This window comes from Gambusia affinis, linkage group LG04, assembly GCF_019740435.1.
Source record: "Gambusia affinis linkage group LG04, SWU_Gaff_1.0, whole genome shotgun sequence".
NCBI lineage: Eukaryota > Metazoa > Chordata > Actinopteri > Cyprinodontiformes > Poeciliidae > Gambusia > Gambusia affinis.
The window spans coordinates 23252618-23271667 of record NC_057871.1 but is presented as its reverse complement, the minus strand read 5'-3'; the positions used below and the strand labels follow the sequence as shown (position 1 = coordinate 23271667).

The 19050-nt window shown below is 38.2% G+C and overlaps 1 protein-coding gene across 1 annotated transcript in view; it reads right to left on the bottom strand.

Annotated features, from left to right (window-relative positions):
- Nucleotides 1–12750, bottom strand: part of add3a (adducin 3 (gamma) a) — a 116906-nt gene extending 104156 nt beyond the window's left edge. Inside the window, exon 1 of the mRNA XM_044114536.1 lies at nt 12499–12750. The gene's annotated coding sequence lies outside the window, so the exon portion shown is untranslated. The remainder of the gene's footprint in view (nt 1–12498) is intronic.
- Nucleotides 12751–19050: the final 6300 nt, after the last annotated feature.

Genomic DNA, 19050 nt, shown 5'->3' with positions numbered 1-19050 from the left:
GGTAAAGGAAATTCTGCCTTCACATGCTTCCCATCCAGCGACAACAGTCCAAGACATGTGACACATCATCAAGCACATCTGATAGGGTATCTCTCCATGGCTCCAACCAGACACATCCTCAGTGGAAACAAAGTGTGTGTGGGGGTGTGTGTGTGTGTATGTGTCAAAACCCTCAGGACAGTGACCTTTTCATGTAAGCAGTATACAGTATCTATTGGGTGACTCCTTGCCTCAATGAAATAAGAAAAACAAGATCTCAATTTAAAGTTGATGAACATATAAGTCTGTCGAACAATCTATTATGCCTGAAACAAACAAATCGCAAACTTTAGGTCTAACATCTACCTGGAAGATTGGTGCAACTATGTATGCCTTGTAAAAGTCTAATACACTCTTGAACAACTTTTATCTCCTGATCGACATTTGAAATTGCCGCCTTACTAAAATAATGGCCAAAAAGAAATTCAAGTAATTTTCACCAACACTCTATGATTTTAGAAAAGTGACTAAATATTGCTGTAACCCAAAACTAAAGCTAGTGAGAGTGCAACCAACTGAAGTCAACACACTAACCAACAAACTGCACTTTTGTTTTTAGCCAAAACGGTTATAGGGTGGTTCCGTCTTTCACAAAACGACATTGTTGCGATCCGAATACACAGGATGCAATGCAATGTTGCTCCTTGAGTAACTGAAACTTGTAACACGTTGGGAACACTGGGTGTGACAGCATCAGCTTGTTTATTTCTGCTCAGGGCTCACCAGGTTCCCATTTGCAATGAAAAAGTAACGATGGTGGCAGAGGAGCTGTGGCAGATGGTGGTGCTGTATGTGCTCTCAGCATACTGTAACTAACATTTTAATGCATATGTTTTAGATCATTTCAAGAAAAATCTATGTTTCAAATGTTGTGCAAAATGCAGACAATAATATATGCTATACTGCTGCTTCAGGTTCTAATGACGATATAACAACCTACTGTAGAAACAGAACCAGCTCACTGGAAACAATGTGTAAAATTTTAAACAGCCACAAGACAAAACCACTTGGGCCCAATCAAATGTTAGCGGTCCAATTAAATAAAGACGTATAAACGTACTTCACATGCACACATTAAGGAAAACACACACCACAGACGTATTCAGATTGTTTTGCAGTGCGAGGGTTAGGAGGAAGGGGGATTTTGAAGCAAATGCAACATGCGTCACTACTGAAAAACAAGCCTCCAGCTGAGAAAAAGAAGCACAAGAAGACGGCACATATACTGTACGCTGTTAGTGCAGCACGAACATTGATCTCAGCATAAAACTGGCACATGAACACAAGATTTACGTGTGACCAAACTGTGGCGTTTGGTCACAGCTTTCAATTTCGCTTGCGTAAATAAAACAAGACGTTGCAGCAGGAAACGAGAGAAAAGTTGAAGGTATTGCAAACTGTGAACAAGTCTATTTAAGCTGTCGTAGATAAAGGCTCTCTTCAGCTACTCGGTATTAAAGGCGTTCCACAGCCAGTGGTTATTTGGTACCAACCATGTCCTCCATTGTTGCGTTCTGTCGTGTTAGTCTTGTGCACACATTACGTTGCGCTACTTTTTGGACTCTGGTGCTGTCCTAAAGCAACAAACCCACCCAATAGAGTCGCTAACTTAATTGTAATGAGAAAAAAAATAAAAAACATCCAAATTGTGACCAGAGTCGAGTCGTGCTTCTGAGGTGAAAGTTGGAAAGGGTCGTATTACTTTCTACAGGCTTTTTATGTAGAAAGTAGTGGAAGAAAACAGGTTATCTTATGTGGAAGATAACCTGTTGAGATTTCAACACTATTATGTCAATGCCTTGTACTTTAATGCTGTGCCAAAACAACAAAAAACAAAAGACGCTTTCGGGTAAATAATTGTCTTTCTACCAATCTGACGTCCCATCATCTGTAATGACATAATCTAATTTCATGGTATGCTGTGCAGGAGCTCCATCTGCATCCATGAAGACTCGGTTACTCCAACAGGTCAAATGTTAGAAGTGGAGACATGGCAAGAGGGCTGGCTTTATTTCCAGATAAACTCAGCAAATCATTCTGTGGCCACTTGGGGGAAATTTCTGCTCAGGGAGAGAGAAGATTAGCAATGGGCAGTGTGGACTTTCTGTATACACGTTTACAAATGAGGTGCTTACTAATCAGGTCAACAGGTAGAAGAAGATTCGAAAAAGGAAGATGTTTTTTTTTACAGAAGTGCATTAACTGCTCATTCAGATAGTTTACAAAAGGGAGGGAGATGACAGCACATAATAGGGATCTGAACATAGAACATTAGAGATGTTCAGTTCTGTCCTTTATACAAGTACAGCTTTAGCTGTGCTGGAACAAGATGGATTTTGCAAAATGCACGTAGCTCTTTGAAAGCCTCTCATGAGGATATGTTAACTCTGCTGAGAAAACACACTTAAGAGCACACCAGAGAGGGTATTTTCTATGAAACAACCCACACCGGCAGTGTTTGGTCAGTGGCTGACTGTCCAAGGCACGTAACCCAAGTAATCCTTTTTTAACCTACTTTATTCAGGAGCAGGACGTAAGCATAAATCTCACTACATTCCAGCTCCCATAACTGCTCGTCTTCTTCTGCACTGCTTTCATACTTCATCTCCATCAGCTGAATTTTAGAGCCGTTTCTGGCGAGGAAACAGTCTAAAATGGAAAGACAACCAAAACCTTGTCAAGGGAATGGCAAAAAATACATTGCTTGATGACTCATTTCTCACAAGACTGGTTTAAGAGAAGAAACGAATACTAAGATTAAAGTTTGAAGTGTTTTAGATCACTTCAAACCCTTCACTGGTATGACAAAATAGTGAACTTTTTGCCATAATATACCCACTTTATTTATTATTAGAGAATAAAACGGTGGACTCGCAAAAATGGTTTGCTGAAAGTCTATAACCCGAATTAGCACTAAATACTAATACTAAAATAGTTCAAAAAAAACATAATAGGGAATAAAGAAACAGAAAAGACTGAAAAATATGACCCAACCGTAATATGGTAATATTTACATAGCAAAGGGAGAGACAAAATTCAATGTGTCAGCACGCCAAAAGACTGCAAATACACATCCAGCTCACTGAATTGATGAGACCCTCGCCTGAGTCACTCAGCACAAAAGATAAATGCCAAAACATGTAGGCTCAGCAGTGCTGACCCAGCACCTCATCTTGGTGGCGAGTATGATGATTTTTTTTTTTTTGGAGAAACAAGCTAACGTAGCTACAGAAGACATTAAAAAGTAGATACCCATACTGACATCAGGATTTAGCAGCTAGCTGAGCTCAGCGATGGCAGCTGGGATTTGTTACAGAGTGAGTGACTTAACAATAGCTCGGTGTGTGTGTGTGTGTGTGTGTGTGTGTGTGTGGGTGTGTGTGTGTGTGTGATTGTGTGTGCACAAGCCGGAACAGATACATGGGTGTGCCCGGCAGATGATTTGGTAAATGGAGGCGTTTGGTCACAGAGGCAGCAGAGCGTGTTTCCTGGACACATGAGAGGTGAAAAAGAGTTCACAAACAAGTACACAGAGATTCTCATTTCCTCTTTTATAAGCATTCCATGGTAATGTTTCCAGAGCCAATGGTAGAAACTTTCTGTCTGGGGCACCAGGTGGCTCATTGGTAGAGCAAGAGCACCATAAGCAGAGAGGCCTTGATGCAGAGAGCAGAGAATGACGTGCTGTAAACGGCCTGGGTTTGATTCCCACACCCAGGTTATTTACTACATGGCCTGCTCTTCTTCCTGTTGAGTTACCAGTGACCAAAGGCCAGAAAAATCTTTAAAAAATAAATAAATAAATGTAACCGTAAACAAAACTGCTTTAACCAACAACTCAGACAGTGGCTTTGAATGAAAATGTACTAAACATAAACTAAAGTGAGACAGGAAAAACTTCAAACTAACTAGAAGTGACCAGGTGGTCAATACTTTAAAATATTAAAAACCATGTAGACAATTTAAAACACACTGATCTACATAGAGTATCCTCATTAAGACAAAAGACAGAGAGTACAAAAGTTGAATTTTGGGGGCGTGCTCCGGTGGCGTAGAGGTTAGCGTGCCCCACGTTTGGAGGCCTTCGGTCCTCGACGCGGCCGTCGCGGCTTCGATTCCCGGACCCGATGACATTTGCCGCGTGTCTTCCCCCCTCTCCTTCCCCCTTTCCTGTCAGCCTACTGTGGTATAAGGGACACTAGAGCCCACAAAAAGTTGAATTTTGGAAACCAATTGCAAGGCAACAGGAATTAAACTGGTTTTCATGTGCTTAGTTTCCCATGTTGGCATTAAACATATAAAGTGCTTAATGTCAACATTTTACATGAATCTTTTAAGATGTGGATGTCGCTGACTTTATAGGCAAAAACAAAAAAAATTACGAAAAAGTTTACTTTGAATACTTTAAAGCTACATACAGTGTCTAATTTTATTTACTTTTTTTTCATATTTGTTAAATTTATCATTATGTCGTCACAATATACAAGATAGATAATCTGTGATTAAAAAAGGCTCCTCTGCCTACTTCCGGTGCTCCCAGAACCAACTAGATCTAGAAATCAGTCAAAAACAACCAATTAGAGACAGTAGGGGGGTTTAGCTCTGTCAATCACCCTTGTGCTCATCTCCTCCCACTTGCTCTTTGCTAGGCTATGCTGGTTCCCCACAACATAGTCTGCTACCAATGCTAAGGCTAATTAGCATGGCAACCAATGACGGCAGTAAAACGATTGCATCCATCCATTTCCTAACAGCCTTGTGGGGTCAGGAGGGTTGCTGGTTCCTCTCCAGCTACGTTCCAGGCGAGAGGTGGGTTCACCCTGGACAGGTCGCCAGTCTGTTGCAGAGCAACACAGAGACATACAAGACAAACAATCATTCACACACACACTCACACCTAGAGAGAATTTAGAGAGACCAATTAACCTGACAGTCATGTTTTTTGGACTGTGGGAGGAAGCCGGAGAACCCGGAGAGAACCCACCATGCAGAGGGAGAACATGCAAACTCCAGGCAGAAAGACCGCGGGCTGGGAATCAAACCCAGGACCTTTTGTGCCACTGTGCAGCCCTTAAACAATTCCATGTAACGGTAAGTTTGAGCATTAAGCAGCATACAGGAGGTTGATTGACAACTCTAAGACCCTCCTCCTGGCTCTGATTAGTTGTTTTTCAGATGGCAATAGAAGCTCAGGGATGACATGGAGGAGGTAGATCTCTACCCAGATTATCTGTCTCATACCTTGCTGTCACTACATGGAAAATAAGTCTGGAACAAACACATTTTTGTAAAAGTTGCATATTGTAGCTGTAAGGTTGTTACGGTCAACCAGCCAGCTTCTCCAGGAATTTCAGAAAGGAGAAATGAGAGTATTCAAACATCACGTGTCTACACGCACGCAGTCAAACCTTTTCATCACCTTCAAAGACAGAAGCCCTACATTCATTCCCACACAGTGAGGGGATCAACACCCACTACGTAGACACCCATCAAAATCTCCTCACAAGGTTCAGAAATACACACACACACACACACACACATTTGGGTCACATGGACATGCCCTCAAGAACACACTTCTCGACTAATGAGTCTCCCGTTTCATAGACTTGACATGCAAGTAATTAAGCTCTGCCAGTAAATATATGAAATGACAGGGAAATGAATAGATTTAGTGACCTGGAAGTTTTCATCTTATATGCATATTAATGCAGGCCGTCGGGGCAAAGTAACAGGGATGGACATTAACCAACGCGACTGGCAAGCAGCCCAGACGAAACCACACACCGAGTCAGTGACGTGCTCTGCTCATCCAGGGTATTTTTCATACTAATTCAGCTGATTAAAGACTCAAGATGGTACGGATCGAACCTTATAAAGAATTATTAGATTGTTATATAATCCCAACCATCCGAGCTTTTAGGAAAAAACCCCAAAACTAAACACAAAAATAAAAACAGACTATTGGAGTTAAGACAAGACAAAAACTCCTGACTTTCAACTCATAATAGATCTAGTTAATAAAGTATGCCGACTTGATAATAACTGTAATTATGAATAAGATGCAATCAATCACTCCGGAAGATTAAGAAAAATACAGCCTGGTTTATTCAACTTTCATGATGAGAAACGTTTGAGTCACAGAGACGTTGTAATAAGAGGACAACAGGAGAAGGGTTGGGAGATGAAAAGAACCGCTGTTTGTCCGAAAAGCTCCTTTGGCCAAAAATCTGTCGCCTCGCGTCCTAGCATAGTCGGAGGTTGACCCCGTTACCGTGGCTACCGCACTGTAATATCTATGCAAAACTGTCTAAGCTGCATGGGAAGATCTACTGCTGACACATGGCTACACGGACAAAGGCTTGTGTGAATTCATGCTGAATGTGACAACAACCAAATGTTTACATTTCAACTTATCCACATGATAGAGATCCAATGTTCTCCGGAGACGGGAGATGGCTCAAGTAATTCCTTTATCAAATGATCTAAAGGTTTTTGACAGTGGCAAGTATTCAGTTTCAATTCAGTTCAGTTGCACAGCAGCAATTCACAACTACGGAAACCAAAACATTGAAATATTATTGTTGAATACTCCAATGACGAAGACATTTTTTCCCCCGTCGACACAAAACGTCCACCACTCTTACCTGATCTACCATACGGTGACAGGTGACAAAGACAAAACCGTCTTCAAAAAGCCCTCGTTATCCTCCTTTACCTTTCTCTGCCGTCTGCTGGCTTTTAAAGGGTTGTAGCTGAAAAATTGTACCACCCCCAAATCAGCATGTCTGAGTCGCTCTGCTCTCACCTTCATCCACCCGCTGAGCAAGATCTCGTCTCTTCTTCCCGTGGAGGCTCATTCTTGCTTACAAGAAAAGCAAATTTGGGTGTTGAGTAATATTTTCTGTCTCAAAAACACAGAAGGTAATGGTATGGAGATCACACTGATTGAGGTAGCACTGTTTTAATGCTAGTATAATAACATACCGGCAACTCTAGAAGCATTTTTGATTATATTTGCCCAACCTCTGCGGATAGCACAACTAAAAATGTAGCTATATAACGCTATATAAAGCGCAAGAAATCCATCATAAAAGCAATTGAAAGTTAATATATTTGTATGGGTGATTGTTTGCTAAAATCAGTTTATCAAAAATAATAAATAAAAATTGTTCTATGCTGCAGTAGAGAATGTGATCCATGGTATCTACATGATGGAATTACTTGCAGTCCAAGCAATTTGGCAGTATTGATGTTGTGTACATTGATGTTGCAATGACAATAAATGTGTGATATATTCTGTAGCCCTAAGGTTTATTAGTGAATATATTGGATTATTTTAGCAGCAGAAGGATTAATAATTACTTTTCTGTCTTAAATGAAACCGTGTTATTATACTGAAGGTCATCATACCATGATAATCTCACACCAGTCCACTCTTTGTTCTAAACAACATAGAAAGTAACAAAAATCGTACTTTGATCCTTTCCCTGCAGGGCTAAGATTGCTGCTATTAAAAACTTTACAAGTAATCTTTGAACCTGTGAGCTTCTGGAGTACAAAATGTTTTTTGGGAGTCTTAAATATGCAGATTTTGTCACCATAAAATTGATACTTTATGTCAGGATATTTGTAAGACTTCCAAAGGAACCAAAGTGTCAAATCTAGAAGGTCAAGACTGAGTCCTATTTCAGATACAGAGCATCCTCCCACCCCGATGTTTGTGGTCTGTTCTCTCTGGGTGTAAGGGGAATTTAACACAAGCTATACGGCATATGAGAAAATACGCATAGTGAGCCGAGAATATTGAGAAAGGTCAGATTACACAACTCCACTGGTTTTGTGAACTCATGTCCTCAAAGAAAGCAGAGTCCAAGGCTTCATCAAATTGCAGTGTGCAGGGAGAAAGGAGCCACATGTTTCTGATAAGTCCTCTAACAGAGCAGGGTGAGGTAACGATGAAGTCATCTCTGTCCTCTGGACAGGTTCAAGTCGTCAGCACTGGGCGTGTGTTAAATACTTTCAGGCACACATGCCTTTTCTGTGGAATTTTACATAATGGAAACCGGTCTAAAAAAAAAAGAAAAGAAAAGTGGACGGGTCATCCACATGAGCTCCTTTACGTTCCAGCTGATTGGATAAATCATCTGTTGCGTTGTTGTGCATAAGTTAGCTTCAACCAATCAGGTCAGTTGATTGATGCTGACAGACAATATGGATGTAGCGATAGTTTTCCCAAACGGGAACATTCTTTCATTGTCAAAAGGGTTTTACATGAGTTACATATAGGATTTTCCATATGCCATTTTTTTCCTATAAGCCTCACTTTACATTTTGACAACCGTTCACAGCGTTAATCGCATCTGTTTTAGTGAAAACAGAGAGCGTTACTAAGGTAACTCCCAAAGTACTGTTTGTTTTCACCAAGACTTTTGAGCCCAGATCATTGGATATTGATTTATATCATTTAAGCATGGGTTTGTATGAGAATCTGAAATTATGTTAACCTTGCTAATGCTAATGACCAACCGTTTTGACTCTTCAGTCCAGTTTCTGTGCTTATGACAGGACTGAGTCTGTCATAAGCAGACTCTAAACTTTTGCCTTGTAAAAGTTCAGTGACATCTACATAAACATGGACCATAGAGGAACCACAGTCCTGATCTCAGTTCTATCAATAGATAACTTTTCATAGGAGGTGAAAATAATAATAACAAATAATAATCACATGAGGAATTCCCCAAGGTGAGGCCAGTGTGTAATGAGATAAGATACCATAATTATACAGGTGATGCAGTCACCAGGTGACTATGAACCAATCCATTCAAATGTTGAGTAGATGAATGGTACAAATCAGTACATTGATATCTTTGTGCCTTGACTTTCTTCAATTGAAGAGAAACAAACTGAGGTAAATAGTTTTTGGACCAAAACAGGAATGATCAAAAGTCAGCAACTAGTGATCAGGCCTGAAATTTGGGCTCCCTGCAGCTCAAGAGAATAGACTCTAAAAAAGTTTTATTTTTAAAGTCTAGAACAACGTGGCACCAAAATACATTAAAGATCTGTTGATGCATCAACTTTTCAGATTACTTGGCGCTTCTGGTTCAAGTCTACTCAGCATCACTGGAATCAGAACTAAACACAGTGAAGCATTAAGTTTGTGTTTCTCTAATCTTGAAAAAACATTAAAAAATCTAATAAAAAAAAGCAAAAATGCTGAAAAGTCAAGTTTGTTTAGAGAAAGCCTAAAAATCCACACACTTAGGGTTGCCTTTGACTGATATCTAGAATACCATTAATTTAGGCTATATTCAAAGTTTTCATTACTTTACCTTATTATGACACGACAATAAAATATTTTGTCATCATCATGCAATTTGCCTTTTTTCTGAAATATGTAAATAAACTTGCTTCATCTTGTCTAACATTGATACCTATTCCCAGTGATACTAACATAATGATTATCACATTGAAAAATAAGCCTAAGTAAACAAATGTAGCAATAATAAACCTATTTAGTTGCAGCTTCTGAAGTAATTTTCACTTTCCTGATCTTTACAGAGCAGCAGAAGTGTGATAAGCTGATGTTAGCTTATCTGTTAGTTGGGAAACCTGATAAAGTAGCTAGCCTGCAGTCAGCTGTTTAACAGGTGTATAACCTTCACTGGATTTTGCATGACCAAAACCAGCTAAGAAAAAGTTCAATTGGTGGTTTTTCAGCCTGCTGATCGTTAAACGCTCTTTCAGCGTTTAACGGTTTGCATTGTGTGACATTTTATTGGTTTTAGAGCAATATCTTTTAAAATACCTTAGTATTTCACAATACTGCCATCTCTCTAGTTGTGATTAAATACAAAAATTGTCCTTGTCTTCATAATGAAGAATATTTAACTAAAATTTGTCTTGGATATGATCTTGTTGTCATGCTGTGTAGAGGTTGGCGTGTCAAATGGATGATGAAGGTTTAATGAAAACAATGTTGAAGAACAAAAAAAAAAAACCTTACAAGTAGCCACAGGGAACACAGGGAGCCAGAGCCAAACAGAAACAGGAATCCAGAACAAAATGCCAGCATGATTAAAAATGGAGACGTAACGAGTTTAATAGAAGGAACAATGAGGAGGAAAGAGAGGGAGGTGATTAAATACTGGGAGTCTGAATGCTGGAACAATAGACCAGGGTAATTGACCAACAGGTTACAGGTGTGAGGGGAGAGAGAGAAAATGCCACAGGGGGCGAGGGAGACTACGCAACAGGAGAACTAGGAAAATTAATCTAACATTAAAGACTTAAGAAACATAATTAAACCATAGTAACAAAAAATAACTAGGCACAAGAAATAAACAAACTAGAAGCACCAGGAGGGGACTGAAATAAGGTAAGAAGAGAAACAAGTCTGATCTAAGGAAAATAAGAAACTAAGCAAACTCCAAAATCACTCAAGATTCTGATACTTGTTTGGGACAAAAAAATAATTAAATGATGTTCTTTCTTTTTTGAAAAGGGTTCTTTCATGTTCAGTTTTAGTATAATATTGCGTTGTTTTGTTGATAAAGGAGGACGTGTAATACCAAAGATGAAGGGAGCCAAGTGTAGAAACTCAGGAGTGTTATTATTTTTAATAATCAAACTAAAGCAAATTAGAAAACGGAGAAAAGGCGAGTAAGGTTAGCAGAGAATGTGATGATTTAAGATTAGACTAAAGAACAAAAGCATAAATATACTGAGAGGGGTGAAAAGTGGAAACAGGTGGCCTGATGACTAAGGACACCTAGAGGCAAAGACATTAACAACTGAATAACAAAATTAAGAAAACGCAGTGAGCTATAAGTATAACAAACAAAGATCAATTTAAAGAACAAAAAACTGATACAATCATGACAAAAACTCAACACAAAGCTGTTTTTTCTCTTTCCCACATGGAAAGCAACTCTGTAAATGTGTCAGAACATGATTAATTGTATGAAGCCTTTAACGCCTCCAGAGTATCAGACAAGGCCAGAGTTCACAGAGATTTTAAAAAATTGAAATATTCAAAAACAACACAGCACAGAAAAACTTCTCGCTGTCTTTGTCACTAGTTTGGCCGCGGCAACTAGCTTTTGTTTCAGTCTTCATCCTCCAGCTAAAAATAAATCATTTTAGTTCCTGCAGCTTTGTGTAGCAATTCCCTCCGATTGCACTGACACGGCTTTCGCTCCCCACATCTTGATTTGTTTTGCAGATACCCAGTGGACAAAAAGCACGGCCTGTGTGCTCCTATTTATACGGGGTGTTTCAAATGTTTACTTTAATTTGTCAGTAAAATCTCCACACCTAGCCCCCGCATAAAGCTCCACGGCAAGATATTAGGTGAAGTAAAACAGGATGCTGTTACCGCAGTAGTTTTATATATTTCAAAATGATATGACTGCTATAAACTACAAATAGAGCCCTAAATAAACCTTACATTTAGATTACATAAATATATATTTAACTTTACTTTTACTTTTATTGATTGAAACTGGAGTTGTTAATAACCCCATCACACTGTAGTATAGGATATTAGGCAGAGGTCACAGATCAAGGCATCATAGAACTGTGTTGTTCAAGTAGAAAAAAAAGAAAGCTACATATTAAAATATACATAATGACATCATAAATTGTAAGTAACCACACGTTTCATGTGCTGAAGATGTCATTTTTCTAATATTCAAATCGAGATAAATTGCCTAAATTGAGTAAACTGCAACACTCTTTAGGTTTAATTTAACAAATGAACATTTAACAACTATCTTCTAATGTTTTAACCTTAAGCTGTTGTCATTAGACCAAAAGCTGTTAGGAAGTGTTTTAAATTATTTAGAAAGTGCAGTTTCTCATTTTTGCCTCACAATTGTAAGATAAAAGTTTTGCCACAGAATACTTTTGAACTCATGCAAAACCTTCATTACCGAAATGATTACAGTCAGGAATCATCATGGGAAAGGAAAAGACTGATATTGTGATTGCGACAGTATCGCAACTTTTTGATTTCTCTAAAATTGGAGAGCCTTAATCAGTTTCATTCTTCATTATTACTCATTTTAAAGTAGATCTCAAGTCACAAAACACGATTCACATTTTCAACCAGATGATCTCGACGTGTGAAAAAGCTAATTTTGTGATTATAACTGTATTGATCTGGGATGTCACTGGATTTGAATCTAAACCTGATCGATTAGAGCCCTAAATAAATTGGACTTCATGTAACAGAATGCGTCTGTGAATTGTTTATATTTTCTACAAATAGCTTTCTATAAATAAACTGACTTAAGGCTAATAAAAGTGACTGTAAACACACTCAGTACTTATGTTCAGGTTAACAATATGGTCTTTAAAGAAATATTTCAGCACAGACTACATACAAACAAGATGATGCACATCCAAAATGGCAAAATGCAAGGTCATGTGACATCATTTCATAAAACTAATAGTTACCTGGAGGCGCAGACCAGCAGCAGAGAGGAACACATAAGCTCTCTTTCTTCCTCTCTCTTTCTCTCTCTCGTCTTGTTTATAGTTTGAACCTGGTGCTTTCGTGTCTCCTTCCTGTCACTGATATTCACTGAAAACTGTGGCTGGAACCAGCCGCCAGCGGGGCCCGGCGGCCGGCTAACATGCTGCAGAGATCTGCTGCTCCAGCTGCCGCGGAATCACAGACTCACAATATGGCAGGAAGTAGAGTCTCCTTCACGGAAAGCGGCGGCGCACTTTTTCGCAAATCCCTCGTTTCAAACCCAGCACACGTGATTCAGGCGGAACTTCAGCGTTTATTATTTATGTTTGTCCAGACTCGGCCACAATGAAAGGGTAAAACAAACAAAATAAATGTTGAAAGTGTTTTAATGTGATTCAAGCGCTACGTTTATGAAAACGCTCAAAATGGGCGGAGTTTCTCCACGTAGTTTATACTGTAAACAAATAGAACAGCTTGCAACTGAGATATGCTGTGTTCTGTATGTAACAGCGGAATATTTGGTCTCATTAATACTAAGAATTGATAATGTCAGGTGATTTTTTTGGTAGCCAAAATCAAAGGATTTTTTATCTTCTACCTCCTTTTCGAACAAATTGTGTAAAATTGCATGTTATGACTGTTTGTCTAAATAATATTTTTCTACTTTGACTATTTATTGTCTGTTTGAAATAACTAACTAAATAAAATAAAAAATATAATGTATACTGTATTAAAATGTTTGAATAAAAAAAGATATTTTTCTGTAGTACACAGGCTCCTCCTAGTGGTCAGAGTCATTTCTTAGCCTCAGTCCGTCTGACTTTAACTCCGTGTTTTTTTGTTCCGCACTTTAATCAGGATTATTGTAATAAATGAAGTTGTAGGGTGTGATATGAAACACACAGAATCAATGTATTGTAATTATATCATATTTATCAGAATATATCAATATAAACATTAATATATCAATATGTTGTTATCATTATTAGTAGTAGTACTTGTGTAAATAAAAACTAAATAATTTTTAGAATAATACAGTCTTCAATTTCAGGACGTTTGAACAATGGGATGAGGGATTGGTCACAAAAAAAGATGTATTTCTATTTATCAACAAGATAACTGTAAAAAAAAAAAAAAAAAAAGGAGTAGTCCCTAATTGTAAATACTTTGAAGAACATAAGTTCATAGTTTACCAATTAGAAGAACTTAAACGTTCAAATCTGTTTGTTAGAGAGAGACACCCCCTTATAGTTCACGTCTCTGGAAAAGCTTTAGCAGTGGAGACCGGTCTTCACAAGAGTCTGACTCAGCTAAAGTACACTCTTATTTGGACCACTGACTCACTGTTACTCCAGTTTCTGCTTTTCTTTCTCGTTTTTTAAAGCTTTTTTTTTCTACATGAGCGACCTTTAGTGAACAGAGATTTCGCAGGAAAGAGGGTGGAGAGAGAAGGAGAAGACATGCAGCAAATCATCCAAAGCTGGAGCCTGACCTAGGACAGCCGTGTTGAGGACAACAGTCTCGTGCTCATGGTTGTCAACATTCCTGGATGTTTGGGCTTTGGTTTGTGGATTTTGTTATGAGTCACTTATGGTTCATAGTGTTTGCATTATTAGTTCTTTCCAGTAGGTTTATTTTTATAAGTTATTCTGTTGTTCCACTTGTGTCTGTTAGTTTATTCCCTTTTTCTCTCATTTTAGTTAAAGTCGTTTTTCATATTCTGTCAGTTTCTTTTACTCCTTGCTCATCTGGTTTTATCACACACTGGTTCACGTCTGGTTTCATAGTTTAGCCCTGATTATTAGTGCATTACTTGCATTATTTCTCTCATAAGTATTTTGGTTTTCGTATCCTCTTTCCTTGTTAGTTGACTTATTTCGGTGCAAGTTTGTTCATTTCCCTTTCCATTAAGTGTTGCCTCTCTTTGTTTCTTAATTTTAGGTTTTCTTGTGTATTTGTATTTAATTTTAGATTACTATCAAGTCCTCTTTGAATGTTGCACATTTTGAGAGACTAAACACACTATTGAATGACAAACACTGAAAGGATCAGACACACCCAGCAGGAGGAAGGCCCGTGGGACTGAGCCAGTGCTCTCTGCTTTCACAGATCACCCAGAATGAGGTTTAAAGTGTCACACTAGAGCCAAAATGTCTCAGTTTCCACTCCTGCACCTGCTGCACCCGCAACCCGACCTCAGTCAATGATGAGCGCTGAGAGAATTAAAACATCACATTTATCTTTCAATTCATAAAAAAGAAAATAATTTATTAAAAAATAACACTTCAGCAGGTATTGCTGTACCTGATGCCTCTGTTTTTTACTTTTACAAGTTAAGAGGAAATCTTCCATCTCTGCTTTTGTTAGATCAGGACCTTCAGGAAGTTTCATTTTGCACTGGAAACACCTACACCGTGTTCCAAATTATTATGCAAATTGGATTTAAGTGTCATAAAGATAAAATTTTTTGTTGTGCTATTAAATTTAAAGATGGTATTGTGATTCTCTTTGAATCACTGTAATCAATTTCAGAGAGCTGGGTTGATTAGTTTGTCTGGTGAGCTCAATTAAAGGAAATCTACTGAAGAAGGATGTTCCACATTATTAAGCAAGCCACAGGTTTCAAGCAATATGGGAAAGAGAAAGGATCTCTGCTGACTAAAATCATCAGATAGTGTAGTGCCGTATGACAAGGTATGAAAGCATTAATATTTAATGAAAACTGAAGCGTTATTGTACTGTGAAGAGATTTGTGGCTGATTGCATTTTGAGTTTTTTATTTTTGAAAAACATACTGTTCTCATGGGGAGCTTGTTCAGTAAAATCTGAGAAAATATCACTTGCATAATAATTTGGAACAAGGTGTATTTTGACACTACAAGATGTGGATCCTCTTTTTCTTCTTGATTCAGTTCTTTTTATTACTAACCTGTCTGCTCTTATTTCCTCAGTGGTTGTTGTTTTCCAGTAAAGGTTTATTCTCTGTTGATTGAATGTCTCTCTGCGGTGTATTGACCTTGCTTCAACTGTGCACACACAACTGAAGTTGAAGGGCGTTTCTGAAGCTCAAGTACGTCCTTGAGCTCTTGGCAAGTCCGCAGCCTGCGATTACAGCTGAAAGTCCATTCTAGCTGAGTCCAGTTCTCCGATTGGATCGGAGCGAACGTGATGATGTCACCCTCGGCTTTCCTGGAGTTTCTACAAATAGCCACTTTTACTTGGGAATGTGCTTCATTTTACATTTCTAGTAGCTTGTAAAAATGTTAATTTGACATATCAGTTATACATAAATAACCCAGAAGTTTCAATTCTAAGTAGAATGCCTTCAGATTAATAGGCTTAAGTTGTTTTTTTTTTATTATTATTATTGATCATACACAGCTTAATTTAAAAGTAAATAATTTACCAGCTCATATTATTTTTTCAGAGATGAAGCATGATAGACATGTCTGCCCCATTATCAGAATATTTGCTTAGAAAATATTTGTCTTAACTGACAATAGTAGATTATGGGCAGTTTGAGTTACGTAGCTGATCAATTTACTCCTCAGGTTTGCAGAAGATCCATTAGAAGGAAAAGTTATGACGGTTATTGTCTGTTTTACCAACCTGCTTCTGGTCATTGTTATTGCTACGCAACTGGGTGATTCTTTTATAATAACTAAACACTCTGAGCTCTAATAAACTAATAAACCAGTAGCTCTGGGTACCAGTTCAGTGCTCTAATAAGGACAAAATGGTCCTCTGGTTCTGGTCTACTCAGCATTCCCAGAGTCAGAGCCAAACATGGAGAAAAAGCATTCAGCTTCTATGCACCACAAATCTGGATCAAAGTTCCAGAAAACCGCAAAACAGCCCAAACACTGACTTGCTTTAAATAAAGGCTAAAAACATGTTTGCTAAGAGTTGGCTTTGATTAAAAACTACTGGGAAATTAGCTAATATATTTGATGTATATATCATAGACTTTTGGAGGCATTTGAGAAAAAATAATTGATTGTTGTGCTATGTTTTCATCACGTAATGCACCTTGAAATGCCTTGTTGCTGATGTGCTATATCAACAAAACTGACTTGCCTTAAAATCTACATTTGAACTGTTCTTGTCTAAACAAATGTGCGTTCTAGATTACGAACTAGATTGACACACATCTTCTTCAAGCCGAAAGCATTTTGATTTCATGCTGATTAATTTTTATTTATTTATTTTTTATTTATTTTTTGCTCTTTTTGCATCTCAAGCAGAATAATAATTTTTCATAAATGATTTGCATATTCTGGGAACAGAATGCCCAGTGTATCTTGACTCAGCTCACTCCTTGTTTTCGCTTCATTAAAAATTAACCCTTTCTGAGCAAAACCTTCCGTTGATGAATCAGGAGAACAGCTCTTCCTGCAGGTTTTGTGCTCTTATAAATAATTGGAACCATAAAGACAAACACGTTGAATTCTTGATAAATTATATCAAAACAGAGAGGAAGGAAGATTGGCATAGAACTCCGGAACAAATGTGAGCCAAAAAATACTTTGCAAAATATCTGGTTTTGTGTTATCTGTGCTTTCTCACAGCTTACTGACGGTGCTTCCAGTAAGCTATTTAATTAAAAGTGTGGGCCTGTTGCCAGTCGTTATGGTCATCGTAATTCATTTCTGCTGCATCTTACGGGCAGACTGTCGGTCGGATAAAGTTGTTGTCGGCACCTTTTGTTTCATACCTTAAATGTTTTAGCAGTACAATGTGAAACCCTGTGGATTTCACTTTTATCCACAGATCTTTAGGACATTTTTTGCCACTTTCAAGTCGTATTGAGTACAATTTCAAGGCACTAAACTCTTTGAGTGTTGCTTCATTGGCAGTTTCATTGTTATTCATTATTAAATATTACATAATACTTTTTATTTAATTGGTTATAATCTTATATAACCAGGTACAAGACCCAGTGATGTCAAGACGTATTTTGTCAGAGTGGCAAAGAAAGGCAGCACGTGTGGGAAAAGCGTGTAAATAAGATGGAAACAAGACAAGAGAGCTTTGCAAACCCGAGTCATCCAGTGTCTTACATTCAAAGGAAGGTGTTCCAGCCGTAATCAAGTAAAGGCAAAAAAATATCTGATATCAGAAGCTTCTGCGCTCTAAGGGAGAATCAGCATAATGTGGAGATCAAATGTTTAATAAGAAGTTTAAAAAGAAGCTCACCATTAATAATGTAACCCTGTAAAATCACACTTTCTCTAATTCTTATCTTTAACCCCGTATTTCTGACTTTTTTTCTTTTTACTTTTTTCCAGTCCTCTAAAAGACTGCTGGTCCAATCAGACAAAACCACCGAAACACCTAGAACTGAGCAGCAGGTTGTATGCAGCCAAGTGCAACAAAGAGTATGGAGAGCTCTTCGTAGTCGACGCGAAACAGCAGCAAACGCACGGCAGAGCACAGGAGAGGCAGCTTCTTCTACCAACACTCAGCTGTGTAATCTAGATCAAGCATCTCAAACATGAGCGGCGCTTTTCAGGTCGGCAACACTATCACTTCGGACAACGAAGGAGACGCTTCAGTGCAGCTTTCAATCGCCTCCTCAGGGGGGTTTCAAAAGCTTTCGCACCTCACCTGAAACTCTTGTTAGGAAACATTTCACAAGTGATACCAACCCAGATGATGGGACAGGACGGGTTAATAATAATAAAAAAAAAAAACAAGCTCCCCAAAAAAGATTCTTCAGTATTTCTTCTTCTTTTCATCATCACAGTAAAGCAGGCTTGTTGAAAATCATTCCAGATTGTTGAAGAGGTTTATGAGTATTGTGTTGGACATCAGGTGGATATTCTTAGAAAGGGGGACAATTTTTCTCCATTTTTCTTACATGCTTAGTCACAAGGAAGCTGCTGAATGGATGAGTAAAACAGGAACAAAGACCTGAGCTGTGGAAACATGGCAAACGTTGGCTGTTTGTTTCTGAAATAAGTACTTAGAGTTACTTCCAAAAGCATAATGTACGCCTAAAGTCTACACCCTGAGGTGTTTGGGGAATTTCAATTGTTTCATAACAAGAAATCCCAAATATGACTGAAATATGACCCTTTCTGAGAAGACAACCACTCACTATCTGGTTCTTATCTCTCCAGCAGACTGTTTCTACATCTGGTGCAAGATGCAGAAACAGTCCCTTCTCTGGTCACTGACTTGCACTTGACCACATGAGATAAATACTACGTCTTTAAAATGCAAAGATAACGCTAAAAATCATTAGATTAATCTGAAATTATATCAGCAGTTCTGATTTTTAATGCTTCCCATACCTAAAATGAATTCAACCTATTTCTTCAAGACTGTTTGGTGCAAAAACAACACATTTTAGGCAAAGAGGAGAGGGAATCAGTGAGGACTTCACATGCTTTTGATCCACGCAACATTGTTACATGACAGACGACAATATAAGACACCAATGTTGATCCACCCAACATTGTGGGTCGGTGTAGCTTGCTAACCAACATGGATGTCACTTCCTCTTTCAGTCACATTGTTCTCAATTTCAA